General features: G+C 36.6%; 1 long non-coding RNA gene across 2 annotated transcripts in view; it reads left to right on the top strand.

Annotated features, from left to right (window-relative positions):
- The window catches only part of LOC109551941 (uncharacterized), a 302,359-nt gene extending 280,821 nt beyond the window's left edge, over positions 1 to 21,538 (top strand). For both annotated transcript variants that reach the window (XR_012330574.1, XR_004525941.2), the window contains 2 exons: positions 20,263 to 20,397; positions 21,258 to 21,538. This is a non-coding gene — a long non-coding RNA (uncharacterized lncRNA). The remainder of the gene's footprint in view (positions 1 to 20,262; positions 20,398 to 21,257) is intronic.
- The last annotated feature ends 6,380 nt before the right edge of the window (positions 21,539 to 27,918 follow it).

Raw genomic sequence — 27,918 nt, 5'->3', positions numbered from 1 at the left:
TAGGATATCTATGCACAGCCCAATTTCAATTTGTTGAATGTTAAACAAGGCAAAATTAAAACCTACCTGATATGTTTCACATTTAGATATTATATAAATTTTTAATGGAATATGTGGATTTATTTTGGACTTTAGCATTACTGGAGGTGAATTAAAGAAACTAATCTACAAATTGACAAAAAGAAAAACATAAAACAAAAACAAACAAAGAAACAAACATGGGATCTGAAATTCCTATTAGGAATGTTTACAAGTTGAAGTAGTGAAACTCCTGCCTAACAGTGACTTGAATAAGTAGAGGTTTATCTTCTCTTTCATGATGAGAAATCTGGAGATAGAGACTCTTGGAATTGGTTTAGTGGTTCAGTATTAACAGGGTTGGCATCTCTGTAATCCTCTAGGCCTTTTCCATGTGGTGACAAGATGGCTGCCACAGCTGTAGGCATTAAATCTGCCTTCAAGGCAGGAAGAAAGGGAGAAAAGTCATGTCATTCATGACTGTCTCTTTTGATTAAGAAAACAAAAGTTTTCCCAGAAATCTCCTAAAACAACTTCTGCTTATATATACTTGGATAGAACATTATCTCATGGCCATCTCTTACTACAAGGAAAACTGGAAAACTGAATATTTCACTTTTCTAGCCATAGTAGTAGAAGGTAGTATGAGAGAAGGGAGAGAGAAATGGCTCTTGGATATGCCAACTACTTGTATTTGCCATTGAATCATATGGTTGTTGTAACATTAAATTAAATGTTTGGAAAACACTTAGCAGAGAGTCTGACTTAGAGTAAGAAGATATAGCAGTTTTTATCATTCTCAGTAACGTGTTTTATCATTATCAATAAGTGGCCATTAGCTTGGCAATCTTACATCTCTTTGTTTATTTCCTACGCTCTCATCACATGCTATAAACCCACTAGAAATAAAGTATCTTACCTTTATTTTAGAACTTTAAAACCTATAACTTTCTCACATTAAATTTCCACACCTATGCCTTTATGTGGGTTGATGGATTTACGATAAAAACAAATCATTTCTGTTTTCTGATTCTGTATTCTCTATTCCCACAGAAATATGGAGGAAAAATAGTTATTTGAAGACAATCAAATTGCTCAAAACTTTCTGTGCCCAGCAACTTCATTTGATTTGTGATAAAAGAAGAAACCAAGATTCTGAGAGGCTGAGCAAAAAGCAAATGACCTCGCCTCTTCAATGGCCCAGATTTCCTTTCTGTAAAGAAAAATCGATGATTTCCAATCCCTCAGTGCAAAGACATATGATAAGCATATCATACTAATGTTGATACAGTACTGTCCTTAGGAAAGGTACGGAAAACTTGTCAAGGAGTGGAGGGTCCCTTTAAAATGACCTGAACTTTGACTGATAACGACAAGAAATAGATTGGTTCTAGTTGTTATTAAGCTGACCTTTATTTAAAACTCAAAAAGAAAAAAAAATGTAGCAGCAAGGAATTGCATATACTCCAAGTTTTTTGTTTTTTGTTTTTTTGATTTATTTCCTCAAAGACCTTTAGGATATTTTTTCCTCTAATTAAGCCTAATCTCTTTTAGAAGTGTCCCTTCAAGTTTTAAGACTTCTTTTAGGTAGAAGGCATATTGGAAAACTGCAAAAATTTGACCTGGAAGTTGAATAGTAATTTTAGATAACTGGTATACTGCACTGGAAATGCAAGTAATGGTAATAACAGAGAGACATTTCAGTACGTAATGAAGCATTTAATTTCAATTTATTGAGGGAAAGAGACAAATGGAGAAAATTACTGTGTTTAGCAAATCCACAGAATCAGGCAAAAAGGTGGATTTATAAGTTTTCACAAAGATTTTCAGACTGTAGCAAGGTGTATCAATAATCTATTGCCACAATAATACTGTGTAATAACTCACCTCAAAACAAAGATGTTTAAAACACACATTTATTATTTCTCATAAGTCTGTGGGTTGGCTGCTGGTTTTATTGATAGAGGCTGGGTTGATCTGAGGTGGGCTGGCTCATGCATCTCTGGTCAGCTGGCAGGTAAGCAGAGGGCTGTCTTAACTAGGATGACTTTAGCTTGGACAGTTTGGGTTTAGTCCATATGTTTCTCTTATCTTTTCATCAGACTAGCCTAAGAATGTTCATCTGGTAGTGGTAAGGGTCCAAGAGTAAGCCAGCCCCTCAGTCACACCAGAGAACAGCAGAAACGTACATGTCCTCAAGTCTCTGCTTGCAACATGTGGGCTAGTATCCCATTGGCTAAAATAAGTTAGTTGGCCACAGCGGGAGACAGAGTGGGAGAGGACCACACAGTTAAGGGCCACAGTGTAGGGAGGCATTATTTGGGACCATTAATATAAGCAATCTACCATACTAGGCTTGGTTTTGTTTTGTTTGAAGAGTGTAACAAGAACAATCTCTGTTCTCTGAGTACTTCAGGTAACTTTGGTTGTATTGTTACTAATTGGCTGCAGAATTATCAAACTAGCTTATGTGTAAACTGGTTTGCTTGTGTCTTGGGATGGTAATTATATTTTCAGACCTGCTACCAATTTTCTTTTTATTGTTTTGAGAACTTTTATGAATATTGCAATTAATTGACCACATCTCCACAGTATAAGCCTTTATGTTACTTCCCAACAGATCAAGACTCCTATTTCTCTCAGCTAGCGCTTATTATCCTTGATTAAAGGAAAGCTCTATCCATGAGATAAAAAAAATTCTTTCAAGTATTTCTAGAACTAAATTAGGCTAGACAAGAGGAGAAAAAGTTTCAACTAATTGGGATAAATTCCATATTGCTGTAATGTGCCCCTATGATACTCGCCAAATAGTCCTAGATTTAGGATGATGTGTATATTGCTTTGAGCCATTGGAAAACTTTGCCCTGTAAGCACTCAGAGATGTGACTTTGTCATAATTGCTTAAATATCTGTTTGTAGTTACAAAAAGTCACCGTCACTATTAGAAAAAGTCACCTTATTGCCTTAAACTTTCTCTCACTTTGAAAAATTGTCTTATATAGGCAGATGCTGACTGGCAAACACAGAATCTCTCATTTTGCAGCTGAAGAAATGGGTGGGGTGTTTTCCTAAGGCAGCTTGAGTTTCCAAGGCATACGTCGAAAATTACATATGCCTCTGACCCACACTTAATTATTACTAACTTATTCTAACCTTGCCACTATAAAGTGGAAAAGCCCAGAGCAAAATTTCAACATAAAAAATTCAACTTAAATGCATAAGGGAATAAAAGTGAAGAACCACAGCAACTGTTTTCTAAGATGTAAAGAAAATGCAAATGAGCACTGTTTGTGAGCTTATGAAAGAAGATAAAGCAGCCATCTGTTAAAATAACTCAAAAGCAAAAATTTGGTTAGTTATTGACTGGTCTTAATAAGCTTTAATGTTGTTAGTTCACCTGCAAAGAATTTCAATCTGACGTCGACTCTTCATTGTTTTTCAATCAGCATTCCACGATCAGTGTCAGATCACCATAGCCCGTGCACAGCAGCAGATGGACCAGATGCTGAACATTAAATTAGCAAAATAACAAGGCAAAATTCTCCTTGCAAGCTTTGATTCCCTCCTGCCTTCCTCCTACACATAAAAATTGGAGACAAAAAAGAGAGTGAGAAGGATTGGGGCACACTGCAGTTATATGGCACTGGGTCCTTGCTAATGTATTTAACCTTGTTTTGTTTATGTATTGACTTCTGTTCTAGCATGGTATGTGGTCAATAGCTGGCAGTAGATGTCTCTATCACTTCTCTAAAGGTTATTTATACTTTCTCAAGACAAGATCACTTGACAAATAACTCAATTCATAACTCAGTTGCTGCTGCTTCTATTTAAAAGAGATTTTTCTGGATTCTCTCTTTTCTATTCTACCTTCTCCACAATATACATATCTGTCTCTTTTCAAAATGGCTGTTGACCTAGTTACAGACACGGTCAGGAAAGAAAGTTGTTAGTCTTTTTTAAAAAAATTAATTAATTAATTAACTTTGGGTTCTGCGTTGGGTCTTCGTTGCTGTGTGCGGGCTTTCTCTAGTTGCGGTGAACGGGAGCTACTCTTCATTGTGGTGTGCTGGCTTCTCATTGTGGTGGCTTCTCTTGTTGTGCAGCACGGGCTCTAGGCGTGCGGGCTTCAGTAGCTGTAGCATGCAGGCTCAGTAGTTGTGGCGCACGGGCTTAGTGGCTCCGCGGCATGTGGGATCTTCCCAGACCAGGGCTCGAACCCGTGTCCCCTGCATTGGCAGGCAGATTATAACCATGCACCACCAGGGAAGCCCAGAAAGTTGTTAGTCTTTTATGAGTGGCAAATAGCTTATGTGTGCAGATACTGAGAAGTCAAGTCTTTCATTCCAACTCAGCCATCCTACCCTCAGAAGCTGATCAACCTAATCCTTATACTAAATGGTTGAAGTTCAGCTACTTTCCCATTGTTAATGAGTATACTCTGTTGAAAATAACAAAACAGGGGCAGAAATATACATTTTACGATTCCCAGAGCAGTTATAGCTTGTCCTAAAGAAAACAAGTCTTCTACATGTTCCTAGATCACTTAGCAGCAGGTGGACCCCAAGTTAGTTAAAATTCTATCTTGACTTGACAAATCTCACAAAAATTACAGCAGTCAAAAGCCAACTTTTCCCAAGAAAGATTGTTGTGCATTTATAGGCACTGCATTATTTATTATTTATGGCAAATTATAAGAAAAGTTGTAGTTGCATGGGTGATTGCAGTTGAAGTAAATTTTATTGCTGCATTTTGAAACATAAACAAAAACAATTAAATATTTAAAATAATAATAACACCATTGAATATATGTTTTTACTGTTACAGTAAGTGCAGAACAGATCATTTATAGTATTGTTACTGAGAATACATGTTACTATTTTAACTAAAATTTGATTAGTATCTTAAAAATGGAATACACATTGCTACTGTAAAGTGGACATGGAGATAAGACTAAGTTTATAGCACTCTTTAAAAAAATGCTAGGATTGTTTCCCGTGCTACTGATGGCAACATGACAGGTGGAAACTCTAGAAGATAAAACTTTCCAAAGTATAAAATATGAGACTATTTAAGAGGGCAATAAAGTATCTAATCTTTCTGAGCAGCCTAGATGAAGCCATAGCCTGAAGACATCTGTATTTGGAGCACTGCTTGTGTTACATTAAGATGTGCTAGGTTCCCCACACAGGGGCTCTGTGGGTTGTGGGAGGTCCCTCCAGTGCTGGAGAGCAAGAAGGATCTGCTTAACTGTTGGCTTGTAAGAAAAGTGCATGGGTTCAGTTTCATGATTATAATGGATAACTTTTTGCTATGGAAATAAAAATATGAAAATATGAATGTAATTGGCAGGAGTGTTATCATGCTTTTCTAAACAAAATTCTGAAAGCAATATTGAATGAATTTCTTTGAAGTCAGTGACATTCACAAAGACAACTTTATGAACTCCAAGTATTCTCTGATGATGTCTTCATTCTCTAGAACAGAGGGCAGCAAACTATGGCCCACAGGTCAAATCTGGCTCATTGCCTGTTTTTGTTTTGTTTTGTTTTATTACAGCAATTTTAGGTTCACAGAAAAATTGAACAGAAAGTAGAGAGTTCCCAGCAGAAAGTGTGCTCTCACCCCACCCACAGTTTCCCCTATTATTAACATCTTGCATTAGTGTGGTACATTTGTTAAAATTGAGTAACCGATATTGATACATTTGTATTAACTAAAGTCCAAAGTTTACATTAGGGTTCACTCTTCGCATTGTACATTCTGTGAGTTTTGCCAAATGCATAATGTCGTGTATCCACCATTACCTATCATAGGGAAGAGTTAGTTCCACTGCCCTAAAAATCCCCTGTGAGTATTCTAATCAACAAAACACATAAATTTTCAACTCTTCTGAGTAAATTCCAAGGAGCATCATTGCTGGAACGTGTGGCAAGACTATGTTTACTTTTGTAAGAAACCACTAAACTGTCTTCCAAAGTGGCTACCATTTTGCATTCCCACCAACAATGAATGAGAGTTCTTATTGCTTCACATCCTTGCCAGAAGTTGGTGTTGCCAGTGTGTTGGGTTTTGGCCATTCTAATAGGTGTTGGTAGTTACCTGTTTTCATTAATAAAATTGTATTGGAATATAGATGTGCTTGTTCCTTTACCTGTGGTCTGTGGCTGCTTTCATGCTACATTGGCAGAGTTCAGTAGTTGTGACAGACACCATATGGCTCACAAAGCCTAAACTATTAACTATCTGGCTTTTTATGGAAAAAGTTTGTGGAGACTTGCTTTAGAATTTGTTTTTTCAGTGCATTCCTTGATGACTGTTTTAGAATTTATACAGGTCCATCCTACAAAGAACTTGGCAAAAATGAGACTTTTGTGTTCCTCTCTTTGTTGGACAAAACACCTTTTGGGGGACATTATATAAACAGAGGTTGCCCCAGACCAATATAAACTGTATAACTACAAATAGAATAATCTTGAAACCATAGATGACCTTCATAGGATGCATATATATGAAAGTGTATGTATATATGTGTACATATGTGTAAGTATTTACTAATTAAGAATAGTTTTCATGATTGAAAAATCCCACTTGTGGTCAGGTTTGCTTCTCCTTCCCAACCTTCTTATTATACCTGGCAATAAAACAGAATGCACTACTTATACACACCATGACGTGGATTATCTTGAAAGATGCCAGATAGAAAAGAATGCATGGTTTTCATATGTGCTTAGTATCAATATTAATATAATTATCACAAAAGATAGAAATTGGTTGCTTGCAAAAGAATGTGCTTGGAATGAATTTGAAGATGTAAGTTATCATGGCATGGAGAGAAAAACTAGTTTCTACTCATGGATTCAATGTGAGCTATCTATTGGTCACAGTGTCCCCTGGAGCAGTGTTTTCCAAATCTGGTTGCTACAGATTTCCAAACCTGACTCCATTCTGCCTGATTTATAATCTGAATTATGGGTCACCCAAGGTGACTCTGATAGAGTTGTCAGAGACTCCACAAAATAAGACCCTTATTTTTTAACTCTACCAAGTATTTAAGAAATGATTTACAAATTGAGAACCAGTGTTCTTCATGCAAGTGATGCTTGGGGAAGTTAGTCTATTTTGATTGGTAATTTGTCCAACATCATTAAATGAAATTTCTTTTGATGATGTGTGCATGCCTAATCTCCTTCAGAAATATTTTATCATTTGAAATAGGAATGTGGAACTCCAAATCACCCTAAACACGATTTTGCTAATGAAGTAGCCAAAATTCTGATTCACCTCTCATCCCATGTCACTCAGCCACCTGTCTTAGTTTTCTGATTACATGGTGCAGGCTGGGCACAGAGATAATGCCTTTACAAACTGTTACTGCCACGAAAATTGTCAACAACTGCGTGAGGTTGAACAGCTGAGTCAGTATAGCCATCTTTGTTTAGCAAAGCACTGCACCCTGTATGCTCACAGTGCTTTTTTTATCTTTCAAGTTGAAACATCCAACTCATCCTAAAGCATTCATTCTGTAATTTCTGATCAGAAACCTATGAAAGTTAGGTGAAGTGCTGAGAAGAGAACAGCAGATCTGCCCTCTGGGGTGGTCGAATCTATCTAGTGTTAAATTAATTAAACAACGAGGCCCTTAGACTGCGGAGGCGCTAATGCTGTGGCCTACGTGAGCAAACCAAAATCTAAACCTGCAAATGCTTTAGGGTTCCAAAATCAATACACTAAGGACAACCAATCACAAACAGCCAACTAGACTTTAAGCTATAGCCAAGTTATGCTTTCCTTTCTCGGCTTCTGCACTTTCTCTAGACATCTCTCCCCCCGTTCTTCTCGGCAGAGCCCTCTGAAACACTGAAGGTTTGGCACTGCCTGGTTCCAATTGATTTTTGCTCAAATAGACTTAAAATTTTTAATATGACTCAGTTTATCTCAACATGATATATAGTAAAAAAAAAAAGTCATAAATTTTCTCTTTTGGCTTCTTCCTCTTTAAAATCTTTTGAATAATTCTTTTGATGTCACATTAGTACGGATTAATTACGAGCATGTGAGTAAAAGTACGCTAAAGGGAGAGAGACACATCCATCTCTCTTCAACTCACCTTTTCACCTCCCTCGTCTGGTTTGGCATATCTTGCCTGGAGTATTATGGAAGATTCCCTACGGCTCTTCTACTCTGCAGTCTAGCCTCCCTCCAGTTCACTGTGGATTTTTGTTGTGTTATTCTTCCTAAACAATATGTGTTATCTACTTTTGAAGCTTCCTAGTTTCGGACAGGGCAGTGTTTACAATCATTTGTTTAGCATTTAAAGCCCCTTACAACTGGGTCCATTATGAACCTCCTTCAGTCAATCTGAATGTATGGCTGCTCCTCTGTGCAAAGTAATTTTTACTCTGTACGTGCTATTTCATCTGCCTGGAATACATTTCTTACCCACCATTTCTACTTGCCTGGAATGCATTTTATTTATTTTATTTTATTTTTTTACCCGTCATTTTCATTATAGACTTTCTATTTCTTTTTTTAAAGCCCAGCTGAAATGTTAACATCATCTGGATTTTGCTAACCTCTCTGACCCAGTGGTAATACTTTTTCCTTTGTGCGCCTATAACATCCTGTTATTTCAGAAACCATCTTTGACACTTATGCTTCCTCTTAGTATAGATATTTATGTACTTGATTTTATATGTTAAGGTATGTATTTCTTTCAAATTTTAATGTTTTTGATATTAGGTTTATCTTAAAAACTCTATGTATATTTATTGATTTTCTTTTTTCCTATAAAATTATTATTTTGATTTAACTCCAATTGATGGTGTCTTATGTTCAGTGAAATAGACACTATGCCTTGTGTCCGTTTGCTATAACGTGGGTTTCTTGGGTAACAAGGACCATGTGTTACGCAATTTTCTATTTTCCACAGCTCCTTGCACATAATAGGTAATCAATAAATGCTTTTTAAAGGAATGAAATACACAAAATGATATAAAAATGAAAGATAACAATATACTGTTCCTTGGCTGTGTGTGAAATGAGATTCTGCACTTTGAAGCTTCTCCGGGAGTTCAAGTCATAAATCCTTCTCCAATATTTATATCATTTATGCCTATTGTACACCTGTCATGATATACTGGGAGAGACAAAATGTACTTTGCCTCTCATGCGTTTTAAGCATGATCTGTTTATTTTTTCTCCAGTCCAGCTACTGTAATAATTTTTATGCCACACTGCTTAAGTAGGCAATAATACCTTTTGCTTTGCTTTATTTTGTTTCAGTAATCTTGCTCAGCCAGCGGGGAGGCCTATTAGTAGCTTTCTTGGAATCTATTTACAATAAATCCTTTCTATTTACTGTGTATAGCTCTTTGCCAAAAGTCATCCAAGCAGTTTTGATGCTTCTTCCTGGCCCTAAGTTGGAAGAAACATCAATTCAAATTGCTTCAAATAGATTTCCAATTATTTCTGTGCTTAGAGCGTTGAGAGATTTACCCTGAAAATTTACTATCCTTCTGTTTTGTACTTTAAGTTTTTTCTTCCATTTTTTAAAAAAGGCACTTAAATGTATCAGAAATTATCTTCACTTGATCTTTGAACCAAAGCATCTCTTCATTATTCTTCTTTCCCTCCTTGGATTGTTATTCTCAGTTTTTTAAGGATAAAGACAAAATAAAAAATAAGAAGCCTAACTCATGCAATGACTTTCATTTTTTATTATGTGTTCCTAATCCCTGTCTGAATAACAAAAATAATTATAGCAGCTAACATTTTATGTTTACCTTTTGCTATGTACTGTGGGAAGCATTTTATGTCAATTATCTTAGTTAATTTTTAAAAAAAATTTTTCAAGAAGAGGGCTATTTTTTTTAATTTTTATTTTTAAAAGGGAGACTTTTTTTTTTTTTTTTGCTGCGTTGGGTCTTCATTGGTGCGCACGGGCTTTCTGTAGTTGTGGCTAGCAGAGCCTACTCTTCATTGTGGTGTGTGGGCTGCTCATTGCCATGGCTTCTCTTGTTGCGGAGCACGAGCTCTAAGGGCACAGGCTTCAGTAGTTGTGGCATGCAGGCTCAGTAGTTGTGGCTCGCGGGCTCTAGAGTGCAGGCTCAGTAGTTGTGGCACACGGGCTTAGTTGCTCCACAGCATGTGGGCTCTGGGACAGGGCTTGAACCCATGTCCCCTGCATTGGCAGGCAGATTCTTAACCACTGCGCCACCAGGGAAGTACCTATGTTAATTTTTACAATAAACCTATGAGGAAGAATTGTTATTATTCCTTGTCAAATGTAACGCAGATGATGTAATTTCTTTTCTCAAAATCCTCTAATAGCTTTTTATTCTCTTTAGGGTCCTTGCTCTGAACTAACAGGTCTGTTCCCCAGCTCTGGCCCCCTTTACTTCTTGACTTCCTCTTCTGACACTCTACCCTTCATCTCTCTGCTTTTGCTCTCCTTTGCTACCTTTTCTTGTCAGGCATAGTCTTGCCTCAGGGCCTTTGCACTTGCCACTCATGAAATGCTGTTTCTTTCCATGGATATCCACACTTGTTCCCTCACTTTCTTCAGGTTATCATCAAGGTCATATTCTTGGTGACATCTTACCTGTCCCACTCTAAAATATCTATCAAACACCTATGTAATACTCCTCCAGTTTTGCCTCTTTCATTTCAAAGTGTGAAGGCAGAGATTGTAGCCTCTTTTGTGAACTTCTGTGTTTTCAAACCCTAGAGCAGTGTCTGACACGTAACAGGAACACAGTAAATATGTGTTGAATGTATAAATATGAATTAGAGACATTAGATAATTTAAATTATTTTAACTAGTAATTAGTGGAGCTAAGGTTCCACATAGATCGTTTTATTTTTTCACATTCAGCTTTTGAATATACTTCAGGAATTTGTTGTATAAAAAGTGGAAGGTTGTCTGTAGCTTCTCCATGAGTAATTCTTCTACGTTATATTGTTTGACAAAATAGACCAAGACTCTCTGTTCAGAGTTGACTTAGATTCCTAAATGTCTTTCGGAAGCATTTTTAGATACATCATGCACACAAGTTGTCTTCTTTGAATTTATTTTTTAACTGAAATGTGTCCATAAACTTCTCATCTCTGAACTGCCAAATTATGCCACAGTCTGTTAATCAAGATTGATTCTGAGCATGTGGGACACATTTTAAACAAGAAAGAATCTTGTTTGTCATTTGTAATGTGATAGCTAATGCACTGGAAACAGATTGCATGGACATTAAACTTCTGTCCACACATCTATGTTCAACAACTCAAACAATAAATATTTGCCTTGATGATTGCTTTCGCTGGAGAGATGCAAACTGCCATGGCTTCAAATTTTTTTGTATTCTTCTTCTTTTCTAAAGAAACTTTGACTTGAATATAAACACTGGCAAGGAAAATGTATCATTTTTAATACACATTTTGAGAGACTAGTTTGGTGATATGCTTCTGGAACAAAAGCTAGAGTATAATCAGTCTACTAATAGGAGCAGAAGGTCATTTCTTAAAATGACTCTACAGCCACCTTGTTAATGTTGAGGATGATTTGAGCTGACTGATTATATTGCTGCTTTCTTCTTATAAGAGATCTCAGTGCATGAAGTGGTTGTATATGTAATTTAGGTTTCCATGATTTCCAGCAACCTAATGATACACAGAAAGTTGAAATAAAATTACCACTTTTTCCCAGATAAAATAGGCACATTTTCACTCTTTGAACATCTGTCTTTTAAAGACAGAAGGGTATTGTGGTTGATGGAAAGATGATAGTTTAATGCCTCTTTGGTGATTTGCTTTTCTAATAAATTACTTCAAAGTTGTCCTGCTAGTGCTCTGGGGACCCAGCAACATTATTGTATATAGTTTCAGGATAGAAAGAGGGTAGGAGAGGCAGCTTAGCCTAGAGGCAGCTTAGCCTAGAGGCAGCTTAAGCTATAGTACTTCAGACAATACTATACTATACTAAACTATACTCTACTATACTATACCATACTATACTTTAAACTTATACTTCCAGACAAGTATTTTAGTGGTTTATATTTGAATCACAGCTCTGTAATTCAACAACGCTTTATAAAATCCCACTTCCTCTCTCATTTCTTAATATACCATAGTATCCCTGTATGTTTCATTCTCTCGCTTTATTTCCTGTCTTACCAAGCCCCAAACCATGTGTCCATTGTTCTTGGAAGCATCCTCATTCCTCCAATCAGATATCACTATACCTGTTCTCCAAAGTCAGGATGATAGTATCCTGGGGACTGGGTTTTCAAGAGAGCAGCAAAGAAGGAAGAGAAAGAGAATGAGCAAATTCTTTATAACTGGAGGTGATGTAAGAAGGCTAGGATCAGTCAAATGTTAAATTTCTTTTGTCTCCATCAGAATATTTTTACCTAAGATCAGGTCTATTAATATGAAGGGCTCCACAATGGTCAGGTAAAAGTAGCATGCCTGTAACCTACAGTGTGTTCATGAGTGATTCAGAGATATGAAAATAGACATTTGGGAGGGTATAATTTTGACTTTAACACAGGAGAACTAAGATATTACAACAGTAATTAATTCTTTAGTCATTCTGAATATAACATTTTAAGTTTGCCTTTGGTTTCAACTTTATAATGGGATCATAATTGGGATCATGGACGTTTCCCTTTCTTCCTTTTGGAGAATGTCCACCCCCCTTTCTATCATTATCTCCAAGCTCCTATAAGACAGTACATGTGGAGTTTTTGATCATGCGGGCTTCCTTCCTAACTTGATGAGCTGAAACGGGATGACGTTTTAGTTTTCCTTCTAACTAGTCTTGAGCTAGTTATAGTGGATTAACTTCCTCTTTCTTAGTCTTTAAGGCTTGCCTGATTCATCTTGGTTCTCACTATACATTTACAGACACATAGTGAACTCCTACTATGTTCCAACTATTGTGTTAGGTACAGGTTATATCCATGATGTGTCCCTGCCACAATTTTGCTTTCAGACTCAGAACTAGTGTTCAGCAGAATGAACCCTTAACTCATGTCTACCCTGCTAAAATATGCTTGTCTAAATCTTTATCATCAAAATTCTCCTGAGAGTAGGGAAAATGGTAATCAAAGGGCTAATCCTCTTCCTTCCCTTTCCCCATCCTATAATGTCTTCATTTGAGCGAAAGGTTTCTGTCATGTTCTTTGCTCCCAGGGTGGGTATCAAGTTTCACCTCTGTATTTGTTTTCCTTTTGGAAGTGGGTATTGCTTTCTTGATTGCATATACAAGACTCCTGCCCAGTTTGTTCCTAATTTGGGGCAGAGAGCATGACTGTATATTTCAGTGGGGTGGTGAAGGACAAAATCGTAACTGACTTGAAGTTACTGACAAAATCGTAACTGACTTGCACAATGAGATCAATCTGTTTCTAGTAGTCAGTCTTAGTTTGGGGCCCCCCAGGAGCAGATCTTGAGACAATAGAAGGACTTGAGTGCAAGTAGTTAGCTTGGCAGGTGTAGGAAACATGAGTAGGGGAGTGGGGAAGAGACACAAGGAAGGTGGGGTAGCCAGTGTGCGAAGAACTGTCAATGCAGCCACTGCTATTGGTAACTAGATCTTAACACCTCTGGGAAGTTCTGAAAAAATGGTGTAAAACACACACCTTGCCTGTGGGGTGAGCAAGCTGGGCATTTACCAAGCAACTCCATTCAGCCCTTGGTTTAGACTGCTCCCTGGGGTAGAGGTGTTAGTTCCCTCCACCACAGGTCTGCTGGGTGCAAGGTGTGGCAGCCTTCCAAGTCTTCAAAGGCTCCTGGGCAAAGAGATGCAGATTCTGGCCGTTGGTATTTGTACAGGAGCAAACTGAAGTAACAAGATCAGAGGGATGTGGGCAGGGAACCAGCAACATCTGCTCTAGACTGATAGTCCACAATTTTTATTTTCATGATTTCCAGTTATTTGGCACACGTAAAATGCTTAGCACTTATTTCTCAGCCCATTTAAAGTACTCAAAATTTACTTTCTTCTTATTCTTTTGGGTAAATAAAATTTCTGCATCATGAAATAACTTGACATGACTAATCTTCATACCTGAACACTTCATTTATCAATGACAGGATTAGTGCAAAACTAGGCTTATCAAGTAATACTTAAGGGTGTTGTATATTTGATCAAAACTATTTTGGTAAGTTCTATTATAGCCCTGCTATTTGTGATTGGAATTTCTTCATACATTTTTAATGCTTAGAATAGACACATGTTAACCTGCCTGTAGAATTTTAAAATGCTAGAGCTAAAAATAAACATACAGATTATATAATCAGGACTCTTGCCACCTGGTAGCTATTCAGCAGATGAGGAAACTAAGGGTCAGCGAGAACCACTTGCCTAAAGCTCTGAAAATAGTCTTTTCTTTTTATAACCCTGCATAAAACTGGAGAGAACTCTAGATACAGGGTAAAATGGTTTGTTTTCCTGGGACTGAGGATTAGATTATAAACTTCTAGAACTAATGTGGAAGTCTCTGCATTTAGAGTTGTTGGCTACGTCTTGGAACTTAAACCACTTGTTCCTGGGGTTTCTTTTCTCCTTGAGGTGGAGATACAACAGTGATAGGGTTTCCTTATCTTTGTGGATCATACATATGGCTCAGATGGGATACTTATTATTTTTTTAAACATAGGCTTGACTTTCATCATCTGCATACTCCTTGCACCCAGTCTGTTGGCCTCATTTTATGTTTAACACTGTGCTTTGATGCTTGACTTCTTATTAATTTTACTTCCAGAAAATTCCCTGGACTGGCTTCTATTATAAAGGCTTTTTATTAAAACTGAGAAGAGTAAAGTGTATAAGCAAGTGGGAATACTTTAAATTCTCTCCATCTTGATTCCTACTAGATATTTAAGATTTATAATAAAGCAAAATACATTGAATGCCCAGATATTTAAATATGGACTTTCTTTTGCTTTTACTCATTGTTGCATGCTTCTCAGTATTGAGGCTACAGAAACTGTGAAATTTTTCTTGGGAATTCTTAAAGGGCTATCAAAATTATTAAATAAAACAAATTCCTTTAGGTGATAATGAATTTTTAACTAACTGTTAGGACAGAAATCTCTTTTTTTGTAAAGATGATTCTAAATTAAAAGATATTGTCAAATAGAGTAATCCAAAAATTAAAAGGTGATCAAAAAGAATCTCAACTACATGGAAACTAAGAAATTCACTCCCAGATTATTCTCAAATCCAAGAGAAGACAGTGAATATTGTAAATTCTTTAGAAAGCAATTTAATGAGACACATCACATACAAACCTACAGGCTATAGTACAAGTTGTAATCACAGTCCTAATGCTTACCTTAGGAGAGAAAGCAAAAAATAAAAGAATTAAGAAGTTAGGAAAAAGAAAAATAAAGCAAGAAGAGGGACTTCCCTTGTGGCACAGTGGTTGAGAATCCGCCTGCCAGTGCAGGGGACACGGGTTCGATCCCTGCTCCAGGTAGAGCCCATATGCCGCAGAGCAACTAAGCCTGTGCGCCACAACTATTGAGCCCATGCTCTAGAGCGCTTGAGCCACAACTACTGAGCCCACACACCACAACTACTGAAACTCATGCACCCTAGAGCCCACGTGCCACAACTACGGAGCCCACATGCTGCAACTACTGAAGCCTGTGAGCCTAGAGCCCGTACTCCACAACAAGAGAAGCCACTGCAATGAGAAGCCTGTGCACTGCAGCGAAGAATATCTCCCGCTCACTGCAACGAGAGAAAGCCTGCATGCAGCAACGAAGACCCAACACAGCTAAAAATAAATAAAACTTAAAAGAAAAAGCAAGAAGAGACACATAGAAATAAAAGATGTTATTTATAAAAAAGAAGGCAAAAATTTTAAAAATTCTAGAGAAGATAAATAAATACTAATCTGGTTCTTTGAAAATGACAGTAAATCATTACCCCTTAAAGTCTATTAAGGAAAATAATAGAGAGTAAAACTATTGAAAATGACCAAAGAGTAGCACATATTTATTTGTTGAATCATGAATTTATAGAGTGGGAACTATGTGCAGGGCATTGTACTGATAAACACCTTATTACATTTAATCTTCACAAAGACCCTTTTGTGATGGGCACTACTTTTATCCTCATTTTACCTGTGAAGAATCTGAGGTTTAGCAAGATTAGAGAAAGTAATGTGTGCAAGATTACACAGCTGGAAATCAAACCCAGGATAACAAATCCAGCACCTTCATTCCTAACCATTGGTTGGAGATGGCAGTTCTTATTTATTTATCTTTAGTTACAGTTCTAATGGAAAACCCCAGTGTGGGTTCTATAAATCACCCTTCTAAGAATTCTAGTGTGAAGTTTAAAGTACTTTTTAGTTAAAGAAAATTTCCAGGAAAAGTCCTACGGAATAGCATCAAACTTTTAAAAGTTTGTTGTTGCAAATGCATAGAAGTATCTTTTGAATAATCACCTACTACAAATGTGGGAAATTTAGTATCAGTTGTGGGTAGTGAATCTGAACTCTTTCAGCCCCAAGGTTCTGTCCTTCCTCTGGTTAACAGGACGAACTTTGTAGGAGGGACTACATTCTCTCACCTGTAGAGTCTGACCATGGCGATTACGGTAACATGAGTTCTTCAAAACTGGATTTCTTCCGCCCTCTACTGAAAAGTCTTTTTAGGACTAAGAAAAAACTAAGATTTAATGAGAACAGAAATCCCATGGCCATGGTTGAGACTTTAAAGTAGAAAGACTATTTACGAAAACTACATTATTTTTCTCTTCACACTTAAAATGCTCATTGCTTTAAACATGCACAGTTTCTGAATCTGTTCAACTGTCTGCTTATTATCTTGTTAATGCAAACCATGAATATGTTATCTGAATCTAATTTAACAATTTGAACTTCCGTTAACACCACAAATAAAATTGATTCACTCTCTCAGCACAACGTATAAATCCTTTCAGGGTAAGGTATGGTGCTTTAAGTTATACAGGTACAAATTTTTAATATTTAAATAAAAATATTCTCCTCAGTTCCAGCATTTCATACACTCTTTGATAAAAGAAAGGATGTTATGTTATGGAAATAAAGTCAAATAATTTTGGAAGGAACATAGGGTCTGTTCCTTGGTTGGGTGCCAGTGATAATCTGGCCTCAGTGAAGGGAAATGTCCAAATATTTTCCTTGGAGGGTAGTAAACCATTTAGAGCAAAATAGTAAAATGCATTAATCAGTTTTTAATAGGGTAGCAAATAGCATGGGTGTTAAATCAAGCATCTGATTAAGTAATAAATATTGAGTTAGCAAAAAATATTTAAGGAATCCTTTTAGAGAGAGACCTTCACTGTAATGTAAGCTACTTATGTCAAATCCTTGTCTTGATTTTCCTTATGCACTTGAAGTGCTTGGCAAGCACTGGCACATAGTATGTTCTCAAATACTTGGTTGAAGGAAAAAAAGCTTATTTTACTTATACTAGTGAAATACGTTAATGCAGAGCAAACATTTTAGATAAAAGGCAGAAAGGATGTTCTCTCTTTGGGATCTGTTGAGAACCAAAGCATGTAATCAAATTAGTCGGGTATTTCTCAGGATGCTGAATGGCTCTGCAGAAAGGCACAGATGTAATCGTGGGTTAGAAATTCTTTGCAACAGTAATAAAGCCAATAAACTTGGAAGATAAAAGAGATTCACTTCTAAGGAATTACAGTGGACTTTGTTAACTTAATTAAATTCTATGTCTAATCTTTTTTAAGTCTAGTGGCAAAAGGCTTCTTTTTATGGGACTGAGTTGGAAAATTCTCATTTAGACCACCATAACATATTAGATTATGAAATTATTTCTTTCAGGCTTGTGAGAATTTTAAATCTAGGTTCCTTTCAGTGGAATATAGGTTTTTAACGGGCAAGTAAGCATTATTCTTAATTTTCCAGCAATGTGCAAAAATCAAATCACTGGGGCATTAGTCATTAGAGATTCATTTCAGTTATAACCCTAAAGTTGTCCCATGGAAGAAGAATGGGTGGATAGGAGAACTAAAATCGTAGAATTTTAAATGTCACATTGCAGGTGATTCTAATTCAGTATATTTTTAGCTGAGTTCTCCATAATCAGAGCTCATCAGACTATTGACTATATTCAAGAGCTAAGTAATTAAAAGGAAGAAGTCAACATCACAAGTTAAATTTACCTAATCTCCATGATTATTCTGGCCCATGTTGTTAACTTTTGTGACTTCCTGGGATGTAACTTTTGGACCCTATAATCATGTACTTATGACTTGCTAGAGCTTTGCAAATACATGTATTTTCTAACAAACTTCAGATATAGATAAAACCAATCTCAAATGATAGTATTGGAGTATTTTGTCCTTGAAGGGAAAATCTTAGCCAAAAAATGTAATAACTCAACATTTAACTTAATTTGGCTTTGAAAATGGTATTTCAATAAATGATTAAGGCTTTAAAGAAGAATGCATTGTTTCTCCACACTTAAAATTTAAAACACAATGGAAAGAAGGATTGGAATAAACTACCAGTTGACAAAATTTTTAAATTCAGTAAACTGTGCATAGACTTGTATTATAGCTGTTGACATCTATATAGTTTGCTTACAGTGACTGTAACCTTTTCAGAGGGTCCAATGGATAGGTCTTAACTTGAACTATAAAGGCAGTTTGGAGAAATAACCCAGAGAAATTGTTCTTTTGAGCCCCTTCATGCAAAATGCAAGAATCCTTGCTCTGATCCACCTACCTGTTTAATAGTTTGCTTAGTAAAGGATTATGCCAGAGTCATCACGAGCTAGGTCTTAAGGCCAATTAAGGCTTGGTGAAAGGAAGATGTAACCAATTGATGTCCACATAGCTTAGAGTCTATTTGATCTAGGTCAGGTGAAAATCTAGGCTCAATGACCATTTTTTCTTTAACTTATTATTTAAATGTCTTTTTTTTTAATTAGGAAAGTAATATATGCTCACTGTTTCCAGTGAAAAAGGAAGCAAAGATACATGAAGAGAGAGGTTATTCCTCTTTCCCTACTCCTTTCCTACCTTAAAAAATGTTATTGGCACAACTTTATGCTTTCCCATACAAAAGTATGAGTACATATCCAAAAAGCGTATGCTTTATAGTTGTTTGTTTTTATAAAAATGCATCACGTTAAATATATTACTCTAAATTTTAATTTTCTCATTTAACAATATGAATAGACTTCTCAAGACAAGTGATATAGATCTAACCATGTATCAGAAACACATGGATAACTTAAGACACAGATTACTGGGCCCCATCCTCACAGATTCCAATTCAGCAGGCCTGGCGTGGGACCAGAGAACATGCTTTTCTATCAAGTTCCTGGGTGATGCTGAGGCTGCTGGTCCAAGGGCCACACTTGGAGAGTCATTGGCCTAATCTATTCTTTTTGATAGCTATGGACTGTTGCATGGAGTAGATGTACTGTGATTTATCCAACCATTTCCCTTTTTGGTGTCCCTTTATTTTTTCTTTTATTCTGCTACTATAAAATAATGTTGCAATAGACATCTTTGTTCACAGAACACAGGGTTTTTATTTCTAATGGATAGATTTCCAAATCAAGATTAATAGGTCAATCCAAGAGGTCATTGCAATTCACAAATTATTTCCTATCAGAGGTTATGTCTCCCTGTTTTTTCATCAGTGCTTTTTTCTCACTATATTATTATTTCTATATGAGATTAATGAAGAAATGACATCTTGTTGCTTTTACTTGCATTCCTTTAAACCCTAGAGAGGTTAAGAGAATTTTTGTGTATTTATTGACCATTAGAATTTCTTCTTCTGTCTTTGCCTTTTCATCCATTTTTCCTTCAGTTACTTCCCTTTTTCTTAATTATTTCTGGAGATCTTTTAATACAAGGAATATTAACCCTTTATCTAACATAGGCATTGAAAATATTTTCCTCAGTTTCTCATTTCTCTTTAATTCTGCTTATGGTATATTTGCCATGAAAGGTGTTTAATTTTTACATAATGAAATATTACATAAGGCTTTTAGGTCTCCTATCTTGCCTAGGGATAATCTTGTATAATGCAAGGTTACACAAATACTCTTCTTAAATTTCTTGTAATGTTTTAACCATTATGTATTTTGCATTTAAAAACTTATTTCATCTGGAATTAATTTTAAAATAGCATGTGAAATTGGGGTACAAGTGGCAGGCCTTTCCCCACTTCAGGGACAGGGCATTTTTCTCCTCTGTGTAATTTCTTCCAGGCCTCTGGGTCAGTAGGACCACATGCAGCAAATGGACAGGGGCAGTCTTTCTGGAAGAGAAGCCCAGGCTTCTGCTTGCTGATTTCCTTCAAGAAACAAAGAAACCTGAGTCATCATTGGAGACCCCAAACATAGGTAAACCCTTTCCCTTGGGTCTGATCCCTTGGCTTAGATCACAAAAGAGAATAGTTTACAGCTGATTCTTGGTCCCTAAAGACACCTTTGAAGTGTTCTATATCCTGCTCACCAGCTCCCATCCCAATATGGTATTATTTAGAAAGGGTATTTAGAGTGAATCAGGAATCTGTGTTCAAGCTGCTCTCTTCTCAGAACACAAACATTACACAGTTAATACATGTTTATACTCATTGAGGGAAAATTAGTAAATAGAGATTAGCCAAAAGAAGGCAGGAAAAATCACCCATATTTCAACCATCCTGATATTCCTAGTCTTTTGATATATATCTTTTCAGATTATATAAATAAATAAATAACAGACAAACACATAAATTTTAAAATAGTACTTTCAATGCTTTTTTTTAATCTTCCCTATTTTTTGACATTTAGGTTGTTGCCAGTTCTTTGTTGTCATATATACAATGAGAGAAACATCACTTTAGTCACATTTTTGTGATGATTTATTATTTTTCCTTTAGTATAAATTTCTAGAATGGTGTATATTCATATTTAAGATGTATATTCATATTTAAAATGTTTCCAATTTGCTCTTCAGGAAAATTCTGAAGTTTACACTCCCACCAGCCATGTACGAGAATGCCCATCAGTCCATATAACTCTACAGAAAGAAGTTTGTATGACCAAATGCAAACCCAGTTTCTCTTTAAAAACCATTTGTTCCTTCTATGGTAGATAGGTAGTTTATCTTTATTGTTTGGTTGCTCAGGATTGATTTTTCCTTTTATGTGTAAAAAAGCATCACAATTTCCCACTCTTGTATGTTTCACATTTGGGTAAACTACTTCCCCCTGCTCCAGGTCTGGGCTCGTATGAACACATCGATATACGTATCCTCATCCTCTAAGACTGAGTAAGTAGTCCAAGCCAGGTTTGTATCAATTTTGGGATTTTACTACAATGAGAGAAAAGAAGTTCTCTCTCTGTTATTCTCCAGGATTTTGAAAACAACAGAGAAAATTATAGCAGAGAAATGGAGGGAGAAGGGGGAAATGGTGAGGAGAGAAAGAGGGGGACAGGAGGAGCAAGACAGAGTTAGTGGTGCCTGAAGCAAGAGCTTCTGCTGTACTTTACATCAACATGAGCCAATCAATTCCATTGGTGAGTCTACCTTTCCTCTTACTCCTTTTTAAAGGCACTGATCCAGCAATTTCTTTTCTATAATGTATATAATGTATATACAATATAGTCAGTATAATGACTATAATGTGTAGTCATTATTCAGTCATCTAGAATGTATTCTTAATCTTTAAAGGTAAAATAATTATTTTTCAGTCATCACAAATAATTTGGAACCAAATAAACATGTTTTTCATTTTCTTAGCATTTACTATTACAAAATGTTTACTATTACAAAAAGGTTCACACAAGGTAGGTTGTTTGTCTCCTTGATAAAGTAGAGAACAGAGATAAGAGAAGACTTTTTTCTCATTCCTTCCTCACCTTTCAGCTTTGGCTATTATATTAGCAATCTAATGGTGACAAGTGACTTTGGTTCCCTGGTCACCTCATTAATCACATTAATGATGTCAGACACCAAAAGGAAGGTAGAGAAATCGCTTGCCTTATCATCTAATGTCTTTCCATTAGGGACCCAGTCAAGGAGTTTTAAAGACATTGACATTGACAGCAAATAGGCAGTTGATATTAAATCAGCTGAAAGCAATAATAAAGCATTCAGATTCCAAACAAGCTGGCAGTAACCTAATGGGACTAGGTTAATCATTTCATTTATCAATGTTTAAATTATTTTCCAGGAAAGCTCTTTAGGAGGCTGGAGGATAATATTGTTTTTGAAAAGATAATCATAAACTCTGGTATTTATTTGCACAACTCATTCCTAGGCTTGATGGAGCTCCCAAATTTATTATTGGACCTAGTATGAAAAAAGAGTCATGTCTTTTGTAGGAATGGCCAAGGGTTACATCTGGGAATAAGAATAACAGGTTAATACTGAAGAGAAGTTGAAAACCATGCTGAAACATAGACCACCTTCCCAGAGAGATTCCAACAGGAATTTAAACTTTGGGTCAGTGTAGCATTTGGCTGATAAGGTATAGACTTGGTTTAATTTGATTAGAAATAGATGAGTACAAAAATGCTAAAACATGCCTCAGTATAGCATTAAATTAAGTGCTGGGAGCCAGTTCTCAAAAAATATATACAACCCCCACTGAAAAAAATGTAAAAATAAACTACATATGCCTTTGGTTTTATTCATGCCACGTGAATAGCAATAATGCACTAAAGACAGCGGAGGTACTTTAACATCTTTTTCATTATAGTGATCAGCATTTGATTAAATTGTCTTTTGCATCCTGTTCTAAGAAAATGTTCATGATATGTTCCAAGTACGAGGCACATACCAGTACTGAAGAAACAACATCTTTCTTTAATTTTTCTTCCTTGGAAAACCACTATACTCTGCATTCAGTAATTCCTTAACAAATATTCTAGACATTCTTGTAGAAGATAGGAATCTAACAATAAACATGATGTACAAGTTTCCTATCCCCAATCCAATCTATATTGTTATAGTGACAAAAAGACAATAAGCAAGTAATCTAGATAATTTCAGATAGGAGTAAGAACCATGAAAAACATAAAGCTTTACCTGGGGTATAAAGTTACCTTAGATCGGTCAGTTAAAAACATTTCAAAAGCTAACATTTGAGCTGAAACCCAAGTAAGAAGGAGTTACCTCTGTGATGACTGGGTGAAGGAAGAAAATTTCTTGTAGAGGAAAGTGAGCAAAGTCAGAAGGGACTTAAGTTTTGAGGCTATGGTAATAGGATAAGAGACTCGAGAGATAGGCAAGTCCAGTTCATGTAGAATCTTCCAAAAGAGGATAAGGAGATTATACTTGATTCTTAGCATAATTTATCTACTTCATGATAGTCCTCTCCTTTCTTTAAAATAGAGATAGCAAAACAAAGGGCCTATATTGTTCCTAGAAGGGTTGCGTCAGGTTGTATTTTCAACTGAGAGAATTAGGAACACCCACATGTTTGGTACATCACTGGTCCTAGCTACCATGGCTGCATCTTGTTACAACCTATATCACATCACAGAGTAATATGCCATTATAGGATAGTATCGATGACACAACTTAATCATCCGTCAACAGCCATCAGTTGTTTACATTGATTGGCAATATTTATCTCTTTCAGATTTTTAACCATTTATCCAAAGTTGCTTAAGACTGGCAAATAAAGGCTAACTCATGGAACGTTGGGAGAACTTTCTGCTCCATTAAAATTTTGAGAAAGAAATTTTTGGATTCTGGAAATTTCTAGAAAATTCCTCAGAATTATTTTCATTTCCATACTTCCCCTCAGGGTTCTTTCCTAACTTTCTCAGATGGATTGAGAAATAAAAGAGGGAATCCTGAGACCTTTTCTCAGAAGTCTGCAGAAAGCCACTTCAAGCCCTCTTTCTTTCTGAATGCCATGTTTTCCAACATCTAGTCCCAGCATAGAGCTTGTGTACAGATAGTATCAGTAAATGACAAATTCTAATATCTTGGACACCCCTTAAAAAGGATAGGTTGCCCCTGGCAAAACCAACCAATCAGCATACTTTTTAATGCTTCCTTAGCTGCTTAGTATGGGGAAGTCAAGTACTTGTTAACATGTTCTTTTGAAGTGATGATTTATGTGGTGTATTGTCAGGGTTTGAATGCTCAAAGGTAATGAGTTTTGTTTCTTTTGTTGCCTTTGCTTGAAGTAACGCAAAAACTACTTGGTGTTGGCTGCACAGCTTGAGCTGCTCACCCAGTAGAGAAAAATTAAATGTTTAAAGTATTGGGTTGGTCAGTAGTGCTTTTAAAATATGTGTAAGTGATTGGCTCTGCCTCTATCCAAGGGAATAACACCTGACTTTAAATGAAAAGTCCAGTGGTTGTATTGGCTAAGGCTATAGCACCCCATGGAAATCCTTACTAGTGCCTTTGACAGAGATTTTCATGCCATTCAGTGTGGTCTGTTCCCCTATTATCCAGACTAGAAAGATGACCTATCCTGCATTTGGGAGCCATACAGGATTTCTAAATCCTCTTCAAGTGGTATGCAGAGAGCAGGAGGATTAGGATGGAGCTACATGCTAAAACACTTGCTTCCCTGAGTGGGTGGGGCTTAGCGGTAGTAGGTGCTGACAGAGGCAGTATTTGTACTTGAATATGCATTACTCTCCATGAACCATGACCCAGTAATGCTGGCATGTAGGAGGAGAACCTAAGGGATTAAGTGCAGGGAATTATATCTTGATAATTCTCTTTGGAGGGAAACCTAATATATGGGATTCCTTGCTGTCTTTGCCCAAGAAAAGATGCCAGGCTTATAGGAAAGCTAGTTTTACTAGTAGAAGTCGGTAGTTTCCCAGTAGCCTAAACTAGTAGCTTGGGCAAACCAAGTTATGCCCTCAACATTCCTAGGCTCTTTAAGTAATATCTATGTAATTATATCTGTAGTTAGAGGGAGAGAGATAGAAAGGCAACAGCCCATCTCTCTTTAGTCCTCCAATTTGAACACACTCCTTCTAGGTATGTGGCTAGTAATGAAAGCAGTAATTCCCCAGTTGGAATAGCTGAGATTTTGTTCCAGGGAAAATGAAGAAGTAGAGTTGTGTCTAGATGAGTAATGGAAATATGTATTCTTAATTTTTTTTGTATATATTTCTTTTGCAGTTTTCCTAAAATGAGCATGAATTATGATTCAAATGAGACAAACGTTATATTTAAAATTATGTTCAGCATTTTCCAGCAACAAATTTCAGCACTTGTTTCTTACGCTACTCCCTTTCCCAAAGGATTGAGCCCAGGCGGAATGCAAGAATTTTAGTACCTTATCTACTCATTTCAAAAGCATTCTTGAAATCTATCACAAGTAGCAGCTATTATAAGAACTTTCTACTCCCTTAAACACCTAATCCCCTGTGACACATTCCATTTATCCTTCTTTTGTGGAGACTACAACTTTAGCTGCCCCATGTGGTGAGATGTGCTGATTTTATTTCATTGCTCTGGATTGCTGCTTTCAAATTGCTGGAAAAATGAACTTATTCTATGCCGATCAGTTTGTCGTATTCCTCCTTTCCCAAGTTACTGTTCTAAAGTATCATCCAGTGTCTGAGATAATTCTTTATCTACTCAATATAGTTCTTGTCTTTTACCTTGTACCTGCCAACCACTTTATATTGGTAATTTGTGCAGGCCTATGCTAAGAGCTTCTTTGAAGAGAAAGTGAATTATGACTGCTTTGAACTCCTTCTAATCAAAACCTGCTGTTTGAAATTCTGACTGTGATTTTGCTTCTGCTAAACCGTGGACAGTTTTGGCATAGTTATTTTTATTCTTTCCAGCTAATGAAAATCTGAGAATAAAGAAATGATCTTTTGGTTTTACATTTCTAAAGGTGCATTTGTTTAACTGGCAAAATTATCACAGAGTTTTGGAAAGTCAGATTTGGAAGGGACCTCAAAGACCATCTGGTCCAACCTTCTTATTTGTTAGGTTGAGAAAAACCAGCATCAGACCTCAAACATACAGTAACCAAACTGAAACTAGAATCCATATCTCAGGTGTCCAAGCTCAGTACCTTTTCCCCCCCACTATATCTGATCTGTTATACTTTACTGTCAGTGGAAAATGTAATTTCATTTCCTAATTTCCAAAAAAGAGAAACGTAAGGAATGCAATCTTGATTCATCAGAGGGGCTTTAGTTGCAAAGGACAGAAACTAACTCTGGCCAATTTAGAAATTTTCTGAAAGGTCATAAGAGGCTCACTTAATTCCTTAGCACAGGTTTTCAGAGTGGGGAGTGATTAGGGTAACTGAGGGAGAAGCAGCATGTTCACTGACAAAGATGGTTTCAGTGTTCTTCTCACCATCACTAAACATAGCCAGTTTTCTTTCTGCCTGTAGGCCCCTGAGATTCCTTTCCTTAGAGTATTTACTTTAGAAACCTTGCAACTATAAAATCTCTCTCAGCCCCTTAGAGATACAAATCTTTTCCCAGTCTCCTGCTGGTTTTACAACCCAAGAATGTCTTCCTTAAGAACCTAGGAGCCATTCCTTTGAATAGTAACCATCAAAAAAGATAGAGCCTCTATCTCGCAGTCTCTGTGGAACAGTCAGAGCCTTACTTCAATAAATGTCAATTATTAAATACAGATGGTCTTCAAGATTTGTTCAGTGCCTGAGTAATGTCCGGAAGCCAGCCACTTTCTATCCTTTTGTTCTACTATCCTTGACCTTTTTTTTTTTCATCCTGAAACAACTAATGGCTGTGGAATGGCTGCCAAAGGTCCATGTATCACTTCTGTTCAAAAGTAGGAAGCAGGAGAGAAGTAGGGCAGCTTGAGAACTACTTCTTTCCTTTTATCTGGGAAGGATAGATTGTTGCTCCAGAAGCCCCCAGCATATCTCCCCTTATACTTTATTCACTAGACATAGTTCACATGCTGCTAATTAGTGGCAAAGGCAATGGAATTAGAAAAAAAAAGAGATTTATCCCCTAACAATGGATGAGAAAAATAAATATTCATCCCCCCCCCCACCCTCAGGGTTGGAAGAGAAGCCTACTTTCCTCAAGTACATTGCTAGCGATCTGATACCCAGACAAGAGCATGTCACTATTAGCCAGGGAGAATGGTGAAAAGGCAGTTATGTAGGGCGTCAACAGTGTGTGCTACAACCAACCTTGGGAGGCTCTGAGTGTGTAGAGTTATGTGGGGTTAGATCTGGGTGAAGAGCAGAAGTCTGGAGCAAGGACTCCCAAGAGGAACAGACAGAGATAGAAATTGCAGTAGATACAAGAAGCCCTGTAAGATGAGTGATAAAGAGGACTGTAGAGATTTCAAAAAAGCCCTAGAAGACTCAAAAATATTACTGGTCTAAAGGGTAATTGAAATAAGTTTCTGGCGGGAAATTTGCCAGCATATGTTAAATGCATTAAATTTTCATACAGTTTTTGACTGTTGAGAAACTCTACTTTTAAGAGTTTACACTAGGGAAACAACCAGCTCTGCACGCAAAGATTTACATATTAGCATGTTTATCATAGCGTCATTTATAGTTATGTGGGCCTGGAAACAGGTAAAATGTACCATGGTAGGGACTTATGCAAATAAATCAAAAGTTCATATTTTTGAAGAATATTTAATGATTTGAAGTATAGTAAATGCTTCTGAGGAAAAAAGCAGTTTTCCAAAAAGGTTATGTGTGGGTGGGGGGAAAACGCAACATAATCAGGATCATCAGTCTTACATGGTAGACTTGCTGCAGATTTTTTATGTTATTCTTTATATTTGGGGATCATTTCCAAAATTTATACAGTACCTATGAAATAAATTCTGTGAAAGACAGCCCTTAGTTTTGCCTAGGGTAGAACTGGAACCTGATGTTTATTTCAGATGCAGAATCTGTGGTCGGCCAGCCAAGCTTGTTTCACTTTCCACGCAGA

This window comes from Tursiops truncatus, chromosome 3 (assembly GCF_011762595.2).
Source record: "Tursiops truncatus isolate mTurTru1 chromosome 3, mTurTru1.mat.Y, whole genome shotgun sequence".
NCBI classification, from domain to species: domain Eukaryota; kingdom Metazoa; phylum Chordata; class Mammalia; order Artiodactyla; family Delphinidae; genus Tursiops; species Tursiops truncatus.
This window is presented reverse-complemented; position numbering and strand designations above follow the sequence as displayed.